General features: G+C 39.1%; 1 protein-coding gene across 4 annotated transcripts in view; it reads left to right on the top strand.

Moving 5' to 3' along the window:
* The window catches only part of CCNY (cyclin Y), a 288024-nt gene that overhangs the window by 156966 nt on the left and 115602 nt on the right, over positions 1-15456 (top strand). The window contains exon 1 of one of the 4 annotated variants that reach the window (XM_027841627.1): positions 9985-10056. The exons of the other annotated variants lie outside the window; for them this stretch is intronic. The gene's annotated coding sequence lies outside the window, so the exon portion shown is untranslated. Of the gene's footprint in view, positions 1-9984; positions 10057-15456 lie in introns of those variants that run through there. 4 annotated transcript variants of the gene reach the window in all.

The raw sequence follows: 15456 nt of genomic DNA, 5'->3' as shown, positions 1-15456 counted from the left end.
ATTTCTTCTGTTCTTCTGTTCTGCAGTCCCATAGCACTGCAATCTCATCACTTTCCTATATCTTTACTATCCATTTATTGTTTTCCTACCTCATTTATTGTTTTCCTAACTCATGATTCTGGGTATTTCTCAAGGTTCTGTTTTTCCCTTGGCTCTTTATTTTCTCCATGCTGTTTCCCTTGGTGATTTCACCTATTTTCCCAGCTCCAGTTAGCACCTAGGATCATAGGATCTGCCTCTCTGCTGTACATTCTGGTAGCTTTCTCTCTTTACCTTTAACCTCTTATAAGAGTTCCAAATCGATTTGAATTTTCTACTATCTGCTAGACTGCCTACCTGAATGTTCCACTACCATCTTGAACTCTTTATCAGTCACATCTTAGAGTAGTTTAAGGGCAGCTAGGTGGTGCAGTGGATAAAGCACTGGGCTTGGAATCAGTTTCCTCATCTGTAAAATGAGCTGGAGAAGGAAATGGCAAACCACTCCAGTATCTTTACCAAGGAAACCCCAAATGGGGTCACAAAGAGTCAGACATGACTGGAGCAACTGAACAAGGTTTATAAAATAAATTTCCTACATACAGTCCTGTCAAGTAGATTATAAAGTAGTATCCTACCCATTTGCAGATGAGAAACCTAAAGCTCAGAAGTGATATGCCCAGTGTGATGCCACCAGGGTAAGATTCAGACACAGGACACAGGACAGACACAGGTCTCCTGGCAAGATTGGCACTCTTGGGGCAGCTAGGTGGCGCAGGGGATAGAGCACCGGCCCTGAAGTCAGGAGGACCTGAGTTCAAATCCGGCCTCAGACCAAACACTTGACACTTACTAGCTGACCCTGGGCAAGTCACTTAACCCCAGCTGCCTAAGCAGAAAAAAAAAAAAATTGGCACTCTTTCTGCCTCTCTACCTGGATGCCTCACAAGTTTGACATTTCCAAAACTGGAATCCCCAAAACTTTTCACTCTTCTCTTAAGTTTCTATTGATGGTGCCACCATCCTCCTAATTATCTGGGATCAGAACCCGAGTCATTTTTCTTTCATTCTATACTCACAGTCAGTGAGTTTTTATGTTTTTTCAGTATCTCCTGCATCTTTTCTTTCGCTTCCACTGCTGAAGCCACCACCCAACTGTAGGCCTTCCTTCCTCACCTTAATTTTTGTACATTAATTAACTGCCTCCAGTATCTGTATTTTCCAAACCATTCTTCACGGGGCTCCCTGACATGTATCACTAAGGCATTGCCTTGTTTACTTCGTTCTTCTATTCAGAAACCCTTTGGTGTTTTACCTTTATGTGCTTCTCATCCTGACGTTCAGTGTCCTCCTTTTACAGTCTGGCTGCTATCTTTAGGGCCACTCTGTCTCATACTAGTGTCCTCATGGACTCTGCCTTGTAGCCAAGCTAGATGATGCCTTGTCTGCTGTTTTCGTCACACCCTTTAGTGTCTCTGTGCCTTTGCTTATTTTGTCCTAATGCATCAAACGGGTTTGCTTTTCCCTGTCTCTTTCTATTAAATATCTTCCTTTTCTTCCAGGCCCAGCAACTACTCAATGTGGCACGTAGTAGGTGTTTAATAAATACTCACTGCATGACTGACTGTTGACTAAACCCAGATGATAAATGAAACCTTTCCTGATTCACTGAAGTAATATAATAATTAATAATAATAATATCTAGTATTTATGTAGCACTTATCATATGTAGCACTTATGTAGACACTGGGCTAAGCACTTTAGAATTATTATTTCATTTGATCTTTACAACAACTCTGGGACGTAGGTATATTTGCTCCATTTTACACATGAGGAAACTGAGGCAAATCAGAGGTTAAATGACTTGCCCAGGGCCACACAAGTAGTAAGTGTCTGAGTCTGTATCTGACTTCAGGTCTTCCTGACTCCAGACCTGGCCCTCCATCCACTGCGCCACCTAGCTGCCAGCTAGATAGTGATTAGTCAAGATCAAACTAATATTTTGTGTTGTGCTGGTTTATAATTTTCCCCTCTATGGGGAAAGAATGAAGGGGTAGTATTGTCCCATTGTGTCCTTATAAAAAAGATGGCATATTATATTTTTGCATATTCAAGAAACAGCTGTTAGCCTTGCCATTGGAAACATGTCCTTATTTTAAAAAATAAAATTGTTGGTCATTTCACTTTAAAGACTCAGAGACAATAGAAGAGATTCCTCAATGTTATTTTTTTCCTGTGGCTCACCCTACTGTGGCTCCCTCTGTACACTGGCAGGTCAGTAGGCACAGCAGAAGAAAATAAAAAATTGTGGTATTTTTTTCTACCTTCAAGACGTCAAAACAGCTCTTTAGTTCAGATTTAGATCTGTAGTGATAACGTTTCACCAGAAACGTTAAGCAGTATGGCCCTGCTTATCTTGGAGTGAAACAGAATTCTTATTCAGAGGTAAATAGATTTAACCTTTGTTTGTTTAATTTTTAATGTTTGTTTTACCCATTACCTAGTATTAGTTTCCTACCAACTACTTTGGGGAAAAAATATGTACTAAGTTTTCAGCATCACCAACTGAAATTCTTTGGACCTTTGCGGTTGGAATTTCAATGTTTTCTCTTTCTTTCCTCCTTTTCTTCCTTCCTTCCTTCCTTCCTTCCTTCTTTCTTTCTTTCTTTCTTTCTTTCTTTCTTTCTTTCTTTCTTTCTTTCTTTCTTTCTTTCTTTCTTTCTTTCTTTCTTTCTTTCTCCCTTCCTTCCTTTCTCTTTTTCTCTTTTTCTTTCTTTCATTTCTTCCTCCCTCCTCCCTCCTCCCTCCTCCTCTCCCTCCTTCCTTCCATCCTTTCGAGAAGAAGGGGTTGATGGATCAGGTGTCTAAAGAAGTGTGTTAGCATATTCTATTTGTTTTATTGACAGTGACTATACAAGTTAGAAATCAATTATTTTTGAAATGGTGATAAAGACATATCATTTTGTACCATTCTGGACTGGGTCTTGTACAAAGGCTAGAAAATAAGGGGGTAGGGTCCAGTAATACAAGCACAGGCAACGACCAAAGGGACATAGTAACAACTTCTAGCTAACTCCACTATTCCCAAGATCAGAGCCATCCCCAGTTATCGCGTACTATCCTGCTTTCTAGGGAACTATCAAGGGCATTTGATCAGGGAGTGACCTACATGCTCAAAGTAATACTCTATCCAAGTTTCAGGAAAAACTTGATATAGCTCTTAAGAAATGAAAGTATGTAAAAACATTGAGAGTTCAAGTGAGTGAAGACTGAATTAAAAGATAACTTAGTTATTTTTAAACTATTCATTTTTTCCCTATGGGCCCTTTACCAAATAATAGAATCTCAGAGTTGGAAGGGGTCCATCTGGTACAACCTGTACTTAAGAATCCCTGCCATGCTATCACTGGAAGAAAGTTGTCATCTAGCCTCTGTGCGAAGACCTCTTCATGAGAAGAACCTACTCTCTTCCAAGTCAGCTTGGTCCACTGTTGGACAGTCCTAATCATGAAGGATATTTCTCTTACATCAGAGACATCTAGGTGGTGTAGTTCTATGATAGAATGTTGGACCTGGTGTCTGGAAGACCTGAGTTCAAATATGCCTCAGATATATACACACACACACACACACACACACACACACATACACACACACACACACACACACACACACACACACACATGATAGATATACATATATCTATCTATGTATATATATGTATATACACATACATAAATCTATCTATATATTGATAGATAGATAGATAGATAGATAGATAGATAGATAGATAGATACACTAGCTGTGTGACTCTGGGCAAGTCACTTAACTTCTATCTGTCTTAGTTTCCTCATGTATAAAATGGGGATAATAATAGCACCTATCCCCCAGGATCATTGCGAGGATACAATGAAATATTATTTGTAAAGCACCTTGCAAACCTTAAAAGTGTAACATAAGTGTGAACTTACTATTAGTCTCATGACGGTTAAAGCCAAGCAGAACTATGGACATTATGCCTCCTTGAAAGCAAGGGATGGTTTGCTGGGTAAGGGACTGAGGGAGGGCTAGATTCCAGTTTATGCAGCCTAGGGCATGGCGTTAATTACTCTTGCCTTCCGTATCACTCTGTTGAGCTAGTGAGCCAGCAGGCCAATGAAACCTCCGGATCTTTTTCATAGGAACTCCTCTCGTATGTATGAAATAGACTTTTTCAATCCAAATGTAGAGTTTTACTTTTATTTAGGGCTAGGGAGTGAACCTGTGACTTCATTGCTTTAGATAACTCCTCTTGAGTGAAGAAACTGTCTGCAGCAATGCAGGTCAGCACCCTCTCTGCACTTGCTAATCTTATATAGTTTGCTGGAGTTCTGGGACATGAAGTCACTTGCCCCTGGCTATTAGGTAGCAGAGGCAAGGTTTGGACTAGATTTTCCTGGCTTTGTGGCCAGATTTTTTTATCCACTGATCCCATGCTCTTTCTTTACACTTATTTATCCCCATTACATTTTTAAAATCCATATTTTGACTCATTAGATTTGGCTTATTATTATAGCCTATTGGATGCTTTTTCTGGATCCTGAATCTTCTGGTTCAAAAATTCTCTAGCTTCTACTGTTATTTGCTTGTGTGTATAGGGTCGCACAATGTGGGGGATTTTTGTGAGCATTATAATCCTTCATTGCTGAATTTACATTGTCTTCCAAATGTAGGAGGTTAGCATATCATAGACTAAGAGGGGCAAAAATAGGCAGGAGAAAAGAACTGGGAGGCCAGCAGGAGCTGCCTGCCCAAGTGGGCTAATTGTAGCTTTAGTGATGTGCTGATTACTTTTAATGGATTGTAAAATTCATTGAATAGAAGTGGTTCAACAGAGGGAAGAAAATCGAGTCTAGAGATTCTTTTTACCTAAGAGGTTTTCTTTAGCAAGGAAATAGAGTGCTGAATCATGAAAGAGACAGAAAAAGATCTAATAAATTGTGTAAATTTGAGGCTTCATGTGCAGCAGGTCTTAGAGTTTTTGCTGTCTCTAATGCATTTTTCCTGATGGGGAAAATGTCTGGATTGTAGTATAGCCTACTATATTTCACTAGGGCTGAGCATGGGAAAAGGGGATGGAGCTGGAATTTGCTGAGATGTGGCACACCTTGGGTATTTAACTAGTGAGGATAAATCTCAAGGTGCTGGTAGCAGCATCAGCAGCAGCAACTGGCATTTATATGGTGTTTTAGGGTTTTCAAAGCACTTTACAACTCTTAACTCATTTGATCCTCATAGCAATCCTTTGAGGTAAGTACTGTTTGCATCCCTATTTCACAGATGAGGAAACTGAGATAGAGGTTAAATGACTTGTATAGAGTCAAGCAACTAGTAAGCATCTGAGGCTAGATTTGAACTCCAAGACTTCCTGGCTGTAGGCCTGGCACTCTATCTACCTTGTCACTAACTATAGTACAATGTTGGCTGTCCCTTTATCTTATTTGTTTTCTTATTATCTTTTGTTTTCATATCATTTATACCTTTACCTTGCCCTCCCCAGTGTTATCCCTTGTAACAATAAATAAAAAAAACAAAGGGGGAAAATCAATGCACGCAAACTGATCAACCCATCAGTGTAGTCTAACCTTGTATACATGTTCCATAGCCTTGGTTCCTCAAACCATCTTTGAAGTTCAGAGGGATAGTATATTTTCTCACTTCTTTTTCTTCCTGTCCCTTTATTTTAAAGCCACCCTGATCAGGAGATGTGTATACATGGCTTATTTTAAATTAAAGATGAACCTTTTTAAGAACAATCTATTTACTATTGTTGATCTTTTCCTGCTCTGGTCAGGCAATAAATGGTCTTCTAAATGCATTTGTTGAATTAGTGGATAAGGAGGTTATTTGTTACAGAAATAGGTATATTAATGAATGAGATGAATCCCAGGTGGCCCCAAGATACTAGTTTAGGCTGACATTTTTCTTGTGATGGAAGACATTAACAGAAAGAGATGTGGACCTTATCAATGAAAGATATTTATGAAGAATTGTTACTCACCCAGGGCTGGGCTCTTTGTACCTCAGCAGTCTTTGTTCTAGTTTTGTTAATATCTTCTTATCATTATGGCTTTCAGAAAGATTCCAACCAGTAAGAAAGAGATGCTACCTGTCTGGATGGGGGGTGGCAGAATAGGCTTTATCTTAGGTTATTCTAATCTACCAAGAGGACAGTAAGGATAGATGGTTTTGGATGGCATATTTAAAATACATTTTTTTTTTCCTCCAGAGAGTTTCCTGTGGGCCTCATTTTCTACTTAGAGACTGAAAACTTCCAAGTGACAGGTCATATACTCACCCACTAGCTGTATAACTCTATTGAATTTTCATGCTTTTAATTAAATGTTTCCTGGCTATTTCTAATTATGGAATAAAACACTATTTCCCACTTCTCATCCCTCACCCCCACCTTCATCAATCTGTGACCTGCATCATTGTGATGGTTGGGAACATCTCTGTCTGTGTCCTCATGCCAGACAACTAGGACTGTTTCCTATTTTTATGGTAGTCACACATTGGGTGGCCAGATTTACAAAATAGACAGGACCATATTGCTGATCCTAGATTTCTTTGAATACTAGGAGAAAATACTGTCATAAGAAGCAGTATTTCTCAAAAGTAACTTCAAATTTTTCAGATAAGCAAAAGGGTACAATTAAGAAAACAAATGAATAAATGAACAGCAGACTGTATCTTCCAAAAAAAGCTACCTTCCAACCAGTAGGGAAGAATCATTCCCCAGGGCATAGACATATTAACCAAAAGAGGAGAAAATAGGGTTATTCAGGTCTGGAATCACCCATGAAAGATGAGGAATGTTTTGGGAAGACTATAAAGTACTAGGTCTATTAGGGAAGTTTCACAAAAATGGTGTGCCTGTTTGAAACTCTGGAGGCTTCTGGGGAGTCTCAGCTCTGAATACTTTCTGAGTGACTCAGGCTTGTGGGCTTTCTTCCATCACTCTATGTCTTTGGCTATTGGTCATATGCCATTTGTCACACTATTTACACTCTGCCGTTTTGGACACTAGTCATTTTCTTGGTTAACACACCAGAAAATATTGATGTTCCTGCAGAAACTTCCAGGTTCTAGCTTAGCTAATCTATCCAGCAAAATAGGTGTTTTTCTTTTTGTAGGGGTAAAGAGGGAGTAATGTCAATTTTGGAATTAAAATGCAAACATCTTGTTACTTTGAGGCAAAGCTGATCTTTGGTTGTCTATGGTAGTTTGTAATGGCAGTTGGTAAATTGGTCATTGGTTTTTAATAGATTGCTTCTTTCTCTCTCCATTAGATTGTAAGCTTCTTGAAGGGAGGGACTGCCTTTTGCCTCTTTTTGCACCCCAGTGCTTAGACTGGGAATATGTACCATTGCTTGGCATATAGTAGGCTCTTAACAAATGTTTATTTATTGTTTGATTGACCTCTTCTTTGTTATAGTTTGGAGAAGAGTTATAAACTTCTAAGCCCTTATGGGCTTTGAGAGGAGGGAAGTATGACTCAGTCAATATGCAAATATAAACACCTGCTTTGTGCTCAGTACTGTGCCAGGGGAATGAGTGCAGGGAATGAGACAACTTCTATGAAGAGGATGTAATTCCTCATTAGAAAAAAAAAGTCCCCCAGAGTATAGTGTTACTTGACTCAGAGTTCTATGTCTAGTGATAGTGTTCTAGCTCTTTGCTGGGTGCAGGGGATGATGTAGAGGGTTGAAAGCTGGAGGGTCCAGGCCTCTGATTTTAGCATGGACTAGCAGAGAGTGCACTGGACTTGGATTCTGAAAGATCAGGATTCAAATCCCACCTTAGAGATTTAGTAGTTGTATAACAGTAAGCAGAGTAACAATCCAAGTCTTAGTTTCCTCATCTATAAAATGGGATAGTATCTACCTACCTCAAAGGGTTGTTGAGAAGTTTGAATAAGATAAAAAATATATAGGGCAGCCAGGTAGCACAGTGGATAGAGCACTAGCCCTGGAGTCAGTAGGACCTGAGTTCAAATCCGGCCTCAGACACATAACACCCACTAGCTGAGTGACCCTGAGCAAGTCACTTAACCCCATTGCCTAGCTAAACAAACAAACGAACGAAAAAGACAAACAAAACAAAGATAAAAAATATATGTAAAGCTCTTTGCAAACCTTAAAGCTATGATTATCCTCATCACCTTCATTATCATTAGTGTGGAGAACTCCACCAACAGCAACTCACTAGAAACTTTAAGGCTCAGAGTTGTCTGGATGAACCTGGAGTTTCAGTGACTTAGCCAGAGTCACACACTGCCTTGACCTTGGTCTTCCTGCTTTCTTCCATCCACTATGGCCCCACTGCTTTCCTAGCACTCACATAGCGTAGGAATGTTCAGGAGGAGGAATCCTTCCTGCTAGACTAATTGCCTTATTATTGACTTCAGTTTTGAAATGAAATGGACTGTTTAAACATTCTTTGTTTCTGTGATTGGCTTAATTCAAGTTTTATTAAACCACAGCCGTTCTCTGATGGCTGTGTTGCTGAAGCAGGTCTATTTGGCTCTTCTTCAGTAGCTTTTCTGAATGCAAATCTTGTCCATCTGGCTGCCTATTAGCTGTCCTTCCCAGGCTCAACAGACTTGATTAAATTCTAAATAGCTTTGCTTTGGTGGTAGCATCTCAAATTTTAGCATTAGTTGGGCATCAAATTTCTTTGTCTCTTTGTGACCCAGGGAAGCTGAGATATTCTCTTTCTGTCTGCCTGACCTTAGAATCACTTAAGCTTCAGAAGGCAGATTTATTCACAGGCCATTGCAGGTTCAAAACAAGGTGGAAAGAGCATTCTAGAATGAACTTAGATTTTTTTTTTCCATAAATTTTTTTTTCTTCTGGTGTATGAATTAGTAGCAGGAGAAAAAGTCTTTATTACCCATTGTATATACAGTCTGAAAAGTACCTGAAGCACATTGACTGGAAATACTTTTATAGCATGAAGTTTTTTATGATGACTTCAACTGGCATAAGCCATTGCCCAAACCAGAAATTGTCTGTGTCATATCTGCAGCATTGTACATTGCATTTATTTTACAATTCTACTTTAATTAAAAATAAATATTTGAAATGGCATTTTGCCCAGGACTGATGCTGCAAATAAGATACATTTTTTTTCTGTTAATATGTCACTTTTAGTAATAGAGCTTAGATTGTTACAAATGTTTTCTGAATGGCCTTAGATGTTAAAAATTTATTGAGTGTCTTCTCTTTGCCCAGCTCCAAAGCTAGAATTGATGGTGGGGTGGGAGGTTTGGGTTGATGAGATCTTTGCCCCAGGTTGGGGAGTTTGTACCAGAGCAAGAAATTTAGAGAGCATTTACACTTCTCCAAGCAGGGAAAAAAGGCAATTAGAACTCACTGACAGGTTGGGGGGGAGGGGTAGTCTTGGCAGTTGGTGCTAGGGAATTCCCAGATGAGGCAAATTAAGAGCATAGATTGAGAGTGCCCTGCTATGGGTTCTGGGGAAGGAGGGCTCGACTTCGTGAAGCTTTTCTGCTCTCAATGGTGGCCTGTGCTCCTAAGTGATGAAACAGGGAAGGCAGGTGGGGGCATTGGTAGACGGACTGGTCCATCCACTGTCCATACCCCTACCTCATCCTCCTGCAGATTTGAACAGGCTTTGTTGCACCTAGGAGAATCCGCTGGGCTGTCCTCTTAGGGACAGGTGAGCATGGGTTCAACTTTTTGTTAGATGGTCATGCTCAGTCATGAGATTGGAAGTCAGTGCTTTTGAATGACCTGACCATATCTTATAAGGCAACATACATTTCAGCAGCCTGATTAAAACAGTCTTGGACTTAGATTTACAACACCTAGGTTTTAGACTCTGCTCTGACACTCTAAAATGAGCTTGGATGAGGTGGTCTCAGAAATTGTCTGTGTCAGCTCTAATAGTCTGTGAGTTTATTAGATTGTAGATCCATCTGACCATTCTGGGTTCAGCCTCAGTTGGAGATAAGCATGTGACCTTGGGCCAGCTACTTCTCTTACGTGGGACCCTATGCCCTCCTCTGTAAGGTGAGTTCAATTATAATAATCCCTATGGTCCCTTTCAACTCTAACATTTTGATGCTAAATGTTAAAAACTAATTAACCTTAGCACTCAGTTGGCAAAATTTGTTAGTTAACATAGGAAGTTATCAGATTGTACATTTCAGCCTTGGCATTATGGATATCCAAGGATTTTCACCCAGGGGGTCTGGTGTCTTCCTGGGATCTTTGATTCACCTTACTAAGTAGTGTCCATACCTCTAACCTCCAACTTTTGCCCCAGATTAAATGGTGGTTACCACTCTGCCCAACCATCTCTTAGGTGCTACCAAAAAGTATGTGACCCCTTCCCATGTACTATTCTCTAAGTTTCTGAGGAGACATTATTCAAGGGAGTTTATAACAAGTACCTTGAAATACATTGTTTCCATGCTACCCACTTCCTGATAAGAGAGGTAATGAACTGTGAGTGAAGATCCAGACTTTTTTCATTTTAGACATAGTGAGACTATAAATGTTTGTAACAGGGCTTTTGCTTTTTTTTTTTTTATTTTCTCAGTGGGGATTGTGTGTGTGTGTGTGTGTGTGTGTGTGTGTGAGAAGGAGTAAGGCAGCTAGGTGGAGCAGTGGAGAGAGTCTGCCAGGCCAGGGGTCAGAAAGATCTGAGTTCAAATGTGGCACCAGACCCGTACTAGCTATGTGACCCCAGGCAAATCACTTAATCCTGTTTGCCTCAGTTTCCTCATCTGTAAAAAATGACCTGGAAAAGGAAATGGCAAACCATTCCAGTATCTTTGCCAAGAAAACCCACATGGCATCATGAAGAGTCAGATGAGACAGAAATGACTGTATAACAACAAAAGTAAGAAGGAGAGAAAAGAAAATGGATCTTCACTTGGAAAAAAAATTAATTTAAAAACATTTTTCCTAGTGAAGTTGAACTGTACTCTACCACAAAGAGTTATTTACATGTAGAGCATACTTTTCAGGGTCCTCTGCTTCTTTTACTTCCTGTCATTATACCTTTATAAGTTTGCTCTTGAATTTCACTTACCTTTTCTCTTCTAGCACTACACTGTAAGATCCGTGAAAATAACGACTATGTCTTATTCTTCCTTTTATTCTATATAGGGTCTTGAACGTAGGGCCTTTATTCAAAAAAGCATTGTTGAATGAATGAATGAACTCATCTGGGCTCATGCTAAACGATACATACAAATAATCACATATAGGAAATATAGACAAATAGAAGAGAAAAATTAAACTAATGCCGTACTGATTGCATAGAAAAGTGCTTATATTAGGACCTTACATTATGTCTAAATTTATCTATTAGATCAAAATTGACTGCGTAATTGGAGTAGGAATCCAAGAGAAAATAGTGTAAGCAAAAGCATTTCAAAAACTGGATAGTGCTCTACACTTATGGTGGATAAGATGGCGTTAGTTGTAGACGGACAAATAGTGGGGCCAGGAGAATTTCCTGGCTTTTTTTTTTTTAAGCTCAGGCTGGAAAGGATTCTTGGAAGCCTTGGGGTTTGTGAGCTATTTGATACATAGTAATGATGGAGAGTATATGATTTGGACTCAGAAGACCTGGGACTAAACACTTAGTATCTGAGTGACCCTGGACACATCTTGTAACCTCTGGGAGCTTCACGTTCCTTATCTATAAAGCTGAGATCCTATCTGTAGTCCCCAGTCTACAGGGTTGTTTCAAGATGTGTTATGTTCATGTTTACCACATATAACCTCTATTCAGATCTTGCTAGAATTCAGGAATAATTATAGTAGAAAACAGAGCTTAGAAGATTGTATTGTTGCCTTTGAGCAAGCTAGCACAAGCCACTCAAAGAACTGGTTTCACATAGTGGGTGAATGGCTCATACTTGGCATGAGCCCCCATCCTAGAAAGAAACTGTGACTCTCTGACGGCTAGCTCAGGTCTAGATAATCTGGTTTACTACAGTGCTAACGGAAACTTAGCAAATGAGCATGAAATCATTAAAAAATGTTTCATTATAAACTGGAAACTTTTTTTTTCTAAAAAATGGAAACATTTTTCTCTCTCAAATGAGCATCCTCCCACTTGCCTTTTTCCCTAAAGATAGTCTGTTCTGGGGAAGAATCTTTCTTTCAGATTCCTATTTGTTAACTGGGAAAAACAGGTCGAAGTTTTGGGTATCAGCTGGTCAGAGCACTTAGTTGTCACTGCACCCTTGACTTCAACTTTCCTTGGGTCTCTATATGGCAGTGGTGGAGCCTGGCCATGGCTGAAACTCTGCTAGCTTGCTCCGTTGTATCTCAGCCAGCAGTTTGCTCATATGGTTCATCTTTAGCTACATTCCTGGTCAGCTGTGACTTGGAATCCCTTAAAGTTTCTCTCTCATGTCTGTATGCCTGCCTCCTTGTTTTTTCTAGCCATCTGTGTTAGGCCCTTGAGGCAATCAATCCCCCAGAACCCAAGACACACAAATTCACAGACATTGAAGTCCCTGGAATCTTCATTAGGTTCCCCACTGAGGCTTAGAGCCCTATGGGCAATGTCTTAGACAAGTCCCCATTACTCCTCATATTTCTTTTAAGTGAAAACCAAAATCACACTTTATTTTAAAAATCTCTAGTCAGGAAATAGTAAATACAGAAACCCGAGTTCAGTAATCCTTTTGTTGTTTTCAGTATTTTCACAGGGTAAGGATAAGGCTCTAACTTTTCAAAATAAAACATTCATTTTGACATGTTTTACTTTTCTCTGGGGCCTGCTTTTTGAAGGCATAATAGGACAGAGACACGATTGCCTGTTTTGGTTTCGGTTTGTTTTTTTTTTAATCTCTGAAGGCAATATCTTCTTTTTAAGGGGAAAAAAAAGTCATATTTTCTGAACGTGACAATTTCTGTTTACTTGTTTTTAGATTTAGGATTAAACTTGGCCCCATATGCCTTTGAATTTAACCACTTTCTCCAAGCCAAAGCTTTGAGGCTTTTAGAAACCATGAAACAACAACATGAGGAGAAAGCAAAGGACGGAAAACAGCATACACATTCATGAACTTTAAGGACATATGCCTTCTTTAGGCAATAATCAATTTAATCAAAATGTTCAAAAAGAGGAGGTTTTTTAGTGGATGGTAACATGTATGAGCCTTCTGTTGGTGGAATATGGTCCCTCTGGTTCATATAGCCTTAGCCAGTTATCCTGAGATGATATGACAACTTTTTACTTCACTTTTTTAGGGATGGAAAGGAAAATTCTTATTTTGGCTAAGGGACTCTACTGATCATTAATCTGCCTTCAGTACGACTTCACTTATCCAGTAATTATCCATCAAACTCAGCTATCCAGATTGTAGTTAAAAAACAACAAATAAGCAGGAAAAAAATCTCTATGAAACCAAGATAAATAAAAAAACCCCATGTATTACTAACTGTAGCACTGGGCTCATAGGTGGTGTTCAAGCCGTCACTCATAGACCATTTACTTTTTCTTTGTGTGACATATAAACAAAAAAAAAAATAGTTATTTTTCCAAGCTGAGACAGGGATGAAAAATCAATCACTGGTAAATTCAATCAATGGTAAAAATCAATTATTGAGTATTTTTGTCTAGGTGCCACATACTGTGCTAGGTGCAGGTGATACAGATACAAAGACTGAAATGATTCCCACTCACAGGTGACTGTGACAGAAGAAAAAAAAAATAACTACTATTACAAAAAGCAAATTCACGAATTCTGGAATTCAACATATGCCTGAGGTCATTTACAGAGGCAAAGACCTCCACATAACTCACATAGCCAAGGGGCAACATCTTCACTACAATTCACAATTATTAATGTTAATAATGATGACTCTCATTAAATAAGGAAAAGTTAAATTAAGTTTCCTGGTTCACTGTACTGTACTTCAAGAAGGGAAATGGTATGTACTTTAGATTTTTTGTAAGATTAAAATAAGGAAATTTTGGGCCCCAAAGGAGAGAGCTTTGGTTTTAGTATATGTACACTACTGAAACAATCACTTAGCTTCAGTTTTCTGGACCTTTCACTTCTGTGGAACATTTCATTCTTTGTTGATGTGACATTAATATATCAAATTTGGAAGAAGTTTGAGGCAGTAAGAGTCCTGAGGCACTAAAATACACTACTAAGGGATCTTGAAGAGTTTTCTCTGAAGATTTGAAAGACCAGCAGAGATAGTTGTGTCCCTTGCCTGGTATGGATGGAGCCTTGCTTGCCTATATTGAAGAATAGCCTAGACAATATAAGAAATCATTCATTGAATGTTTACCAAATGCAGATCATTATGTGACATGATCTGGGTACTCATGCGTATGACGGTAGAAGACTGCCATTCCCAATTGTGTGGTAATGATGGAAATAGGAAAACTTTGGACAGATTTTTTTTTCCCTCTCCAGCCAACCCTTTTGTTGGACCAAAGAGGAAAAGGAATGCATAAACAACAGACATCAGTCAGGGAAACATTAATTAAATGCCTGTTTTTACATAAGTGCTAGTGCTCTCCCTCCCAAACCACCTTGTATTTAACTACTTTGTATTTATTCTATAAACTTAGACATGTACTTCTTGTCTTCCACATTAGAATTCTTGTCAATAGGAATTATTTGGTTCTTTGCCTTTGAATCTTCAATTCCCAACACAGTGCCTGGCGCATAGTAGGCATTTAATCAATACTTGTTGACTATTCATAATACATGCTCAAAAGAAGCATAAAATAGGATCACTACCTCAAAGAGGAGGAATTCACAGCCTAGTCTGGTGATTGAGGCTTAGGAGTTGAATGTATGGGATAAAATGAAAAGAATGGGATGATCAGTATGAGTTATCAACAAGCGAGGAAGGCTGTGGCTGGTGAGGCTTGAGGCTCAAAAGATAGAATTTGGATGGAGAGAGGGAAGCTACCACAAGCACGGTGGTAGGAATGAGCATTGTTGGGGGCTCCATAGTAAATTCTAAACAATGTGTTCTTGAGTGAAAAAAAACAAAACCCCTTTTCTAATCTGTCTGTAGATCCATTCAATACAGTGACATAATACAGTGACCTAAACTGATTTGTCTTCTTGTATTTTGAAAAATGTTTTTATTGAATTGATTCAGATTTTATGTGATGCAATTTGGTTTCTCGGATCTCTTCCAACTCTGAGATTCTGTGTTTTGTCCAAGGTAGATTCCCCTTCCAGTAGTGCAGTTTGCAAACCTGTGTGCCATCTGCAGGTTACCCAGAACTGAGGGCCATTTTGTATTTTTCTTGGTTTCACAGGTTAGGTGGCCATGGTCAAAGAATTCTAGTGGCCATTCTCCTAGTGACGAGTGCTTCTGTGCTTAGCTAGTGTGGTTCTCTGACTTGACTTGTAAAGGCTTTCTATTTGTGGGATTGAACTCAAACCCCTTTTCCATGTGGTGGAACTT

Source organism: Vombatus ursinus, unplaced genomic scaffold (genome assembly GCF_900497805.2).
Source record: "Vombatus ursinus unplaced genomic scaffold, bare-nosed wombat genome assembly UNPS02014861.1, whole genome shotgun sequence".
In the NCBI taxonomy this organism is placed as follows: Eukaryota; Metazoa; Chordata; class Mammalia; order Diprotodontia; family Vombatidae; genus Vombatus; species Vombatus ursinus.
Note: the sequence above shows the minus strand (reverse complement) of the source record. Positions and strands in the feature narration are given on the sequence as shown.